General features: G+C 45.5%; 1 pseudogene; it reads right to left on the bottom strand.

Annotated features, from left to right (window-relative positions):
- Positions 1-2,682, bottom strand: part of LOC124029711 — a 3,963-nt pseudogene extending 1,281 nt beyond the window's left edge.
- Between the last annotated feature and the right edge of the window lie 5,035 nt (positions 2,683-7,717).

The following is a 7,717-nucleotide window of genomic DNA, read 5'->3' on the forward strand; positions in this document are numbered from 1 at the left end:
CCGACAGTTTGGAGTTTTTTCAGTGAGTGTGTGTGTGACTCACCGCTGGGGACGTTTGTAGGTTGTGCCATGCCCGTGCCGTATTGGGGAGGTGGTGGGTACATGCCGGGTTGGGGACCTGATCAATAAGGGATAAATAAATACATCAATACACTGTGTAATTTATCACAAACCCAGGGATACAGAGTGGTTGGCCAGCATTATGGGACCACAAACCCATGGATACAGAATGGTTGGCCAGGGTTATGGGAACACAAACCCAGGGATACAGAGTGGTTGGCCAGCATTATGGGACCACAAACCCAGGGATACAGAGTGGTTGGCCAGGGTTATGGGACCACAACCCAGGGATACAGAGTGGTTGGCCAGCATTATGGGACCACAAACCCAGGGATACAGAGTGGTTGGTCAACCTTATGGGACCACAAACCCAGGGATACAGAGTGGTTGGCCAGCATTATGGGAACACAAACCCAGGGATACAGTGGTTGGCCAGCGTTATGGTGACACAAACCCAGGGATACAGAGTGGTTGGCCAGCGTTATGGTGACACAAACCCAGGGATACAGAGTGGTTGGCCAGCGTTATGGGACCACAAACAAACCCAGAGTGGTTGGCCAGCATTATGGGACCACAAACCCATGGATACATGGTTGGCCAGGGTTATGGATACAGAGTGGTTGGCCAGCATTATGGGACCACAAACCCATGGATACAGAATGGTTGGCCAGGGTTAGAGTGGGGAACACAAACCCAGGGATACAGAGTGGTTGGCCAGCATTATGGGAACACAAACCCAGGGATACAGTGGGGACCACAAACCCATGGATACAGAATGGTTGGCCAGGGTTATGGGAACACAAACCCAGGGATACAGAGTGGTTGGCCAGCATTATGGGACCACAAACCCAGGGATACAGATACCATGGGACCACAAACCCAGGGATGGTTGGCCAGCATTATGGGACCACAAACCCAGGGATACAGTGGTTGGTCAACCTTATGGGACACAAACCCAGGGATACAGAGTGGTTGGCCAGCATTATGGTGACACAAACCCAGGGATACAGATGGGGGATGGTGACACAAACCCAGGGATACAGAGTGGTTGGCCAGCGTTATGGGACCACAAACCCATGGATACAGAATGGTTGGCCAGGGTTATGGGAACACAAACCCAGGGATACAGAGTGGTTGGCCAGCATTATGGGACCACAAACCCATGGATACAGAATGGTTGGCCAGGGTTATGGGAACACAAACCCAGGGATACAGAGTGGTTGGCCAGCATTTATGGTTGGACACAAACCCAGGGATACAGAGTGGTTGGCCAGGTTATGGGACCACAAACCCAGGGATACAGAGTGGTTGGTCAACCTTATGGGACCACAAACCCAGGGATACAGAGTGGTTGGCCAGCATTATGGGAACACAAACCCAGGGATACAGTGGTTGGCCAACGTTATGGTGACACAAACCCAGGGATACAGAGTGGTTGGCCAGCGTTATGGTGACACAAACCCAGGGATACAGAGTGGTTGGCCAGCGTTATGGTGACACAAACCCAGGGATACAGAGTGGTTGGCCAGTGTTATGGTGACACAAACCCAGGGATACAGAGTGGTTGGCCAGCGTTATGGTGACACAAACCCAGGGATACAGAGTGGTTGGCCAGCATTATGGGAACACAAACCCGGGAATACAGAGTGGTTGGCCAGCGTTTGGATGACACAAACCCAGGGATACAGAGTGGTTGGCCAGCGTTATGGTGACACCAACCCAGGGATACAGAGTGGTTGGCCAGCGTTATGGTGACACAAACCCAGGGATACAGAGTGGTTGGCCAGGGTTATGGTGACACAAACCCAGGGATACAGAGTGGTTGGCCAGCGTTATGGTGACACAAACCCAGGGATACAGAGTGGTTGGCCAGCGTTATGGTGACACAAACCCAGGGATACAGAGTGGTTGGCCAGCGTTATGGTGACACAAACCCAGGGATACAGACTGGTTGGCCAGCGTTATGGTGACACAAACCCAGGGATACAGAGTGGTTGGCCAGCGTTATGATGACACAAACCCAGGGATACAGAGGGGTTGGCCAGCGTTATGGTGACACAAACCCAGGGATACAGAGTGGTTGGCCAGCGCATGGGTGACACCAACCCAGGATACATAGTGGTTGGCCAGCGTTATGGTGACACAAACCCAGGGATACAGAGTGGTTGGCCAGCGTTATGGTGACACAAACCCAGGGATACAGAGTGGTTGGCCAGCCCTTAACAATGATGTCATGACATCTATAGCTATTGTGACACACACATCGGCTATCCCCATAGGAGCACCCTTTTCGGTTCCAGGAATAACCCTTTTAGGTTCCAAGAAGAACCCTTTTCGGTTCCAGGAAGAACCCTTTAGGTTCCAAGAAGAACCCTTTCAGGTTCCATGAAGGTTCTAGATAGCGCCTTATTTTCTAAGAGTGTAAGATTAAACTGTCCCTAAGAGTATCAGTGTAGATCTGATCTCTTACCTCCCTGGAAGCCAGGCTGAGAGGGGTCACATTGAGGCTGTCCCCCCCCACTTCCCTGGTAGATGAATCAGCTATAATACATAGTACAGGGGCCTGGGTAGGGGGAGCAGACAAGTCCTGGGGGGGTCCATACTGGCTCTTCTCCATACTGTCTGGGGTGGGTTTGAGAGAGAGAGAGAGAGACAGACAAGAGAGAGAGAGAGAGAGAGGAAGAAAGTGAGCACAAACACAGTGTGCACACCTTATGAAAATATCACATTGAGAAAACATATGTCTCTGCCCCCCACCTTCTCTCCCCCTATAATACACAGTGCAGTATGTCATCTGAATCAGCTATGGTCATCTGAATCACCCAGTACAGTATGTCATCTGAATCAGTTATAATACACAGTACAGTATGTCATCTGGAATCATGCTGAATAATAACCCAGTACAGTATGTCATCTGGAATCAGCTATAATACACAGTACAGTATGTCATCTGAATCGTTATAATGACACAAACCCAGGGCTATGTCATCTGAACACAGTACAGTATGTCATCTGAATCAGCTATTGTACACAGTACAGTATGTCATCTGGAATCAGCTATAATACACAGTACAGTATGTCATCTGGAATCAGCTATAATACACAGTCCAAGACAGTATGTCATCTGAATCAGCTATTACACAGTACAGTATGTCATCTGAATCAGTTATAATACAGTATCTAAACACAGTCTCCAGTATGTCATCTGGAATCAGCTATAATTACACAGTACATTATGTCATCTGAATCAGCTATACCTTTACAGAGAACAGTACAGTATGTCATCTGGAATCAGCTATAATATCACAGTACAGTATGTCATCTGAATCAGCTATAATACAATGTCATCTACAGTATGTCATAATAAATGCATCTGTATCAGCTATAATACACAGTACAGTATGTCATCTGTGCAGTACAGTATGTCATCTGAATCAGCTATAATACACAGTAAAGTATGTCATCTGAATCAGCTATAATACACAGTACAGTATGTCATCTGGAATCAGTATATCATCTATTTGTCATCTGAATCAGCTACAGCAGTATTCATCTCAAATTATAATACACAGTGCAGTGAAAAATCAGCTATAATACACAGTACAGTATGTCATCTGAATCAGCTATATTACACAGTACAGTATGTCATCTGAATCAGCTATAATACACAGTACAGTATGTCATCTTGAATCAGCATATTACACAAACAGTATTCATCTAAAATCAGCTATATTACACAGTTTTGTCATCTGGAATCAGCTATATTACATCACATCATCTAAACAATCAGGTTCTCCTTGAAACATTTATCCTATAAAATAGGTATTCATAAATGTCCTTTCCAAAATTACTCGAAATTGACCTCCTGCATCCTGTTTCCATTGATCATCCTTGAAATGTTTCTACAAGTAACCAGAGTCACCTGGGGTAAATTAAATTGATTGGACATTATAAAAAAAGTACACGTATGTCATATGGAATCAAAGGTTTCACAGTTGACCAGTGCATGTCACAGCAAATACACAGCCATGCATTCAGAAGGAATTGTCCGTAGAGCTCTGGAGACAGCTATTTAAATTGAGGCACAGATCTGGGGAAGGGTACATTCAAAATTACATGAAAAATCTGAAAAGCATACACTACAGTGCTGGTCCCGATAATGACACACAGTGGCCTCCATCATTCCTAAATAGAAAACAGGTTCTTAAAATTGCATTTTTAAGAAACAAAACCAAAATACTATTTACATAGGTATTCAGACCCTTCCTATGAAATTGACTCGAAATTGAGGGTGCATCCTGTTTCCATTGATCATCCTTGAAATGTTTCTACAACTTGATTGAGTCACCTGACAGAGCTCTAAGTTAAATTGATTGGAGATTTGTAAAGGCACACGAGTGTCCAGAAGGACAGCTGACCATCATGTCACAGCAAAAACCAAGCCATGAGGTCAGGGAATTGTGGTAGAGTGAGACAGGATTGGCTGAGGCACAGATCTGGGAAGGGTACCAAAAACATGTCTGCAGCATAGAAGGTCCCCAAAACAGTGGCTCCATCATTCATAAAAGAAAAGATTGAACCACCAAGACCAGAGCTCAGAAACAAGATTATCTGGAACCTGACTGACAGAGATGAAACCTTCCAGAAGATTGAAGTGGTAGAGTGTCCAGATGGATGGAAGCACTCAGTAAAATGCACATGACAGCCCGCTTACCAAAAGGGTAAAAGACTCAGACCATCAGAAACAAGATTCTCTGGACTGATGAAACCAAGATTGAACTCTTGGTCTGAATGCCAAGCGTCACGTCTGGAGAAAACCTGGCACCATCCCTACGGTTTTCAGCGGCAGGGACTGCAAGGCAAAAGATTAATGGAGCAAAGTACAGAGAGATCCTTGATGAACACCTGATCCAGAGGGCTCAGGAACTCAGACTGGGGTGAAGGTTCACCTTCCAACAGGACAACGACCCTAAGCACACAGTCAAGACAATGCAGGAGTGGCTTCGGGACAAGACTCTGAATGTCCTCGAGTGGCCCAGACTTGAACCCAATCGAACATCTTTGGTGAGACCTGAAAATAGCTGTGCAGCGACACTCCCCATCCAACCTGACAGAGTTTTAGAGGATCTGCAGAGAGGAATGAGAGGAATACAGGTGTGCTAAACTCGTAGCATCAAACCCAAGAAGACCCGAGGCTGTAATCTCTGCCAAAGCTGCTTCAACAAAGTACTGAGTAAAGGCTCTGAATACTGATGTAAATGTGATATGTTCCTTTGTTTTTGTTTTTATACATTAGCTAACATTTCTAAAAAAAAAAAAAATGTTTTTGCTTTGTCATTGTGGGGTATTACGTGCAGATTGATGAGGGGAAAACGATTTAATCAATTTAAGAATAGGGCTGTAAATGTAACAAAATGTGGAAAAAGTCAAAGGGTTCTGAATGCTCTGTATGAGTTCATCCCAAATGACACACTATTTTCCATGTGGGCCCTGGTCAAAAGCAGGGCACTAAATATGAACCAGGCTGCCATTTGGGACAAAGCCTATGCGTAAATACATGATGATGGTGTTGTTATGAAGTTGTAAAGGAGGCTTATCTGTTGGACTTTGTTCCACGGGATCATGAGGAAGTGAGGTAGAGTTGTTTAGTGTGTGTGTGTTTTGCGGGGGAGCTGCTGCTGTTGCAGAAGAAAAATCAGCCCGCGCAGAGAAGCACGAGATGGAACCTCACTCAACTGTCTAGTTCTCCCCGTTAGTTAAACACTATCAACCCTTTACTGTGGGAATTGTGATCGAAACAACACAATTATTAGCTACTTTCAATGCAACATACCGAAACAAAACCAACGATTCAAGAGACTTTGTTGTAGACAGAACTCAACAGAGCAGGATTCTATTGCATTGACATGCACATACTCTAGTCTAAACAGACCGGTGCGCCGTAACCAATCAGAGCTGCAGTAAGGCCTATATGCAAATAAACCACTACCATACCTGTGCCTTCACGTTGAAAGTGACTGTCTTTACAGAATCAGCGGTCGTGAGTAGATGAGCTGTTTTGAGATCATATTCTTTGCTCGTTGGTGAGTTATTAGCCCAGTTATAGATCAGTTGTAGTCCTCAATGGGGGAGTGTTTGTTTCCTACAAGACACAACACGTGTGCATTTCTAGACGTCTTTGAAAAGTGATTCGCAAAGAGCTTTTTTGTGTTAAAGGGGCAGTATTGTATTTTGTTGTATTTGTCAGGTTTTCTGTAATAATGGTATGGGAATAAAATGGTTACTTGAATCAAACGACTCAACAACATTTTCAGTCAAATCAAAATCAAATCAAATTTTATTTGTCACATACACATGGTTAGCAGATGTTAATGCGAGTGTAGCGAAAGTCACCACCTTGTCTGAAGGACAAGTGGATAAACAGGTTCATGTCAACAAGCCCTGAATGTGTTTTCAAACGTCTCATAGAATGTAGGCCAACATTGAACACCACACATTGGCTGCTACTGTAGGCTGAATGATAGAACAGCTATTTCATGTTAAAATATTATGGGATGCATTTTCCCCATTGTTTTTGATGGTAGGCCCTCTGGTAGTCCTACATGATGATCAAATAGTAGTCTACTTGATCACTGTTAAAACCAGGGGCGCAACTTTGGTTTTAGAAGTGGGGGCATAATTGTATTATTTTCATCCACTCAGATAAACACTCCAAACAACCTACCTGTGTCATGTTTTGTCTTAGATTGTCTTGTCATTATGCTTTCCTTCTGTTCGTTTCCCCCTGCTGGTCTTATTAGGTTCGTTCCCTTTTCTATCCCTCTCTCTCCCCTCCCTCTCTCTCCTCTCTCTATCGTTCCGTTCTGCTCCCAGCTGTTCCTATTGGCCCCCCTAATCATCATTTAGTCTTCCCACACCTGTTCCTTATCTTTTCCCCCTGATTAGAGTCCCTATTTCTTCCCTTGTTTTCCGTTCCTGTCCTGTCGGATCCTTGTCTATTGTTCACCGTGCTGTGTCTATGTATTGCCCTGTCGTGTCGTGTTTCCCTCAGATGCTGCGTGGTGAGCAGGTGTCTGAGTCTGCTGCGTTCAAGTGCCTTCCCGAGGCAACCTGCAGTTCTTGATCAAGTCTCCAGTCTGTTCTCGCATTCACGAGTAGTATTATGCCTTTTGTTTGTAAAGTAACTTACTGGATTAAAGACTCTGTTTTCGCTAAGTCGCTTTTGGGTCCTCATTCACCTGCATAACAGAAGGATCCGACCAAGGAATGGACCCAGCGACTACAGATGCTCCGTAACACTGCCGTCGAGATCCAAGGAACCATGCCTCGGCAGACACGAGCAGGAATTAGTCTGCTGCTCGCCATGCCGTGGGAGAACCTGGGGTCAGCTCAGGTTTCCGACTCTCTGGACAGTTCCAGAGTCTTCGCCTCGTGCCACCTGTTACTTCCTGGCCTGCCGAGCCTCCGAACCTAGGGTTAATAACCCACCTTTGCTACTCCGGGGCAGCTCCACAGAGTGCCGCTCCTTTCTCACCCAGTGTGATATTGTGTTCTCTCTCCAACCCAACACATACTCTAGCGAGAGAGCTCGGGTTGCTTACGTCATTTCACTCCTTACTGGCCGGGCTCGAGAGTGGGGCACAGCTATCTGGGAGGC

The sequence above is a fragment of the Oncorhynchus gorbuscha genome, unplaced genomic scaffold (assembly GCF_021184085.1).
Source record: "Oncorhynchus gorbuscha isolate QuinsamMale2020 ecotype Even-year unplaced genomic scaffold, OgorEven_v1.0 Un_scaffold_7380, whole genome shotgun sequence".
In the NCBI taxonomy this organism is placed as follows: domain Eukaryota; kingdom Metazoa; phylum Chordata; class Actinopteri; order Salmoniformes; family Salmonidae; genus Oncorhynchus; species Oncorhynchus gorbuscha.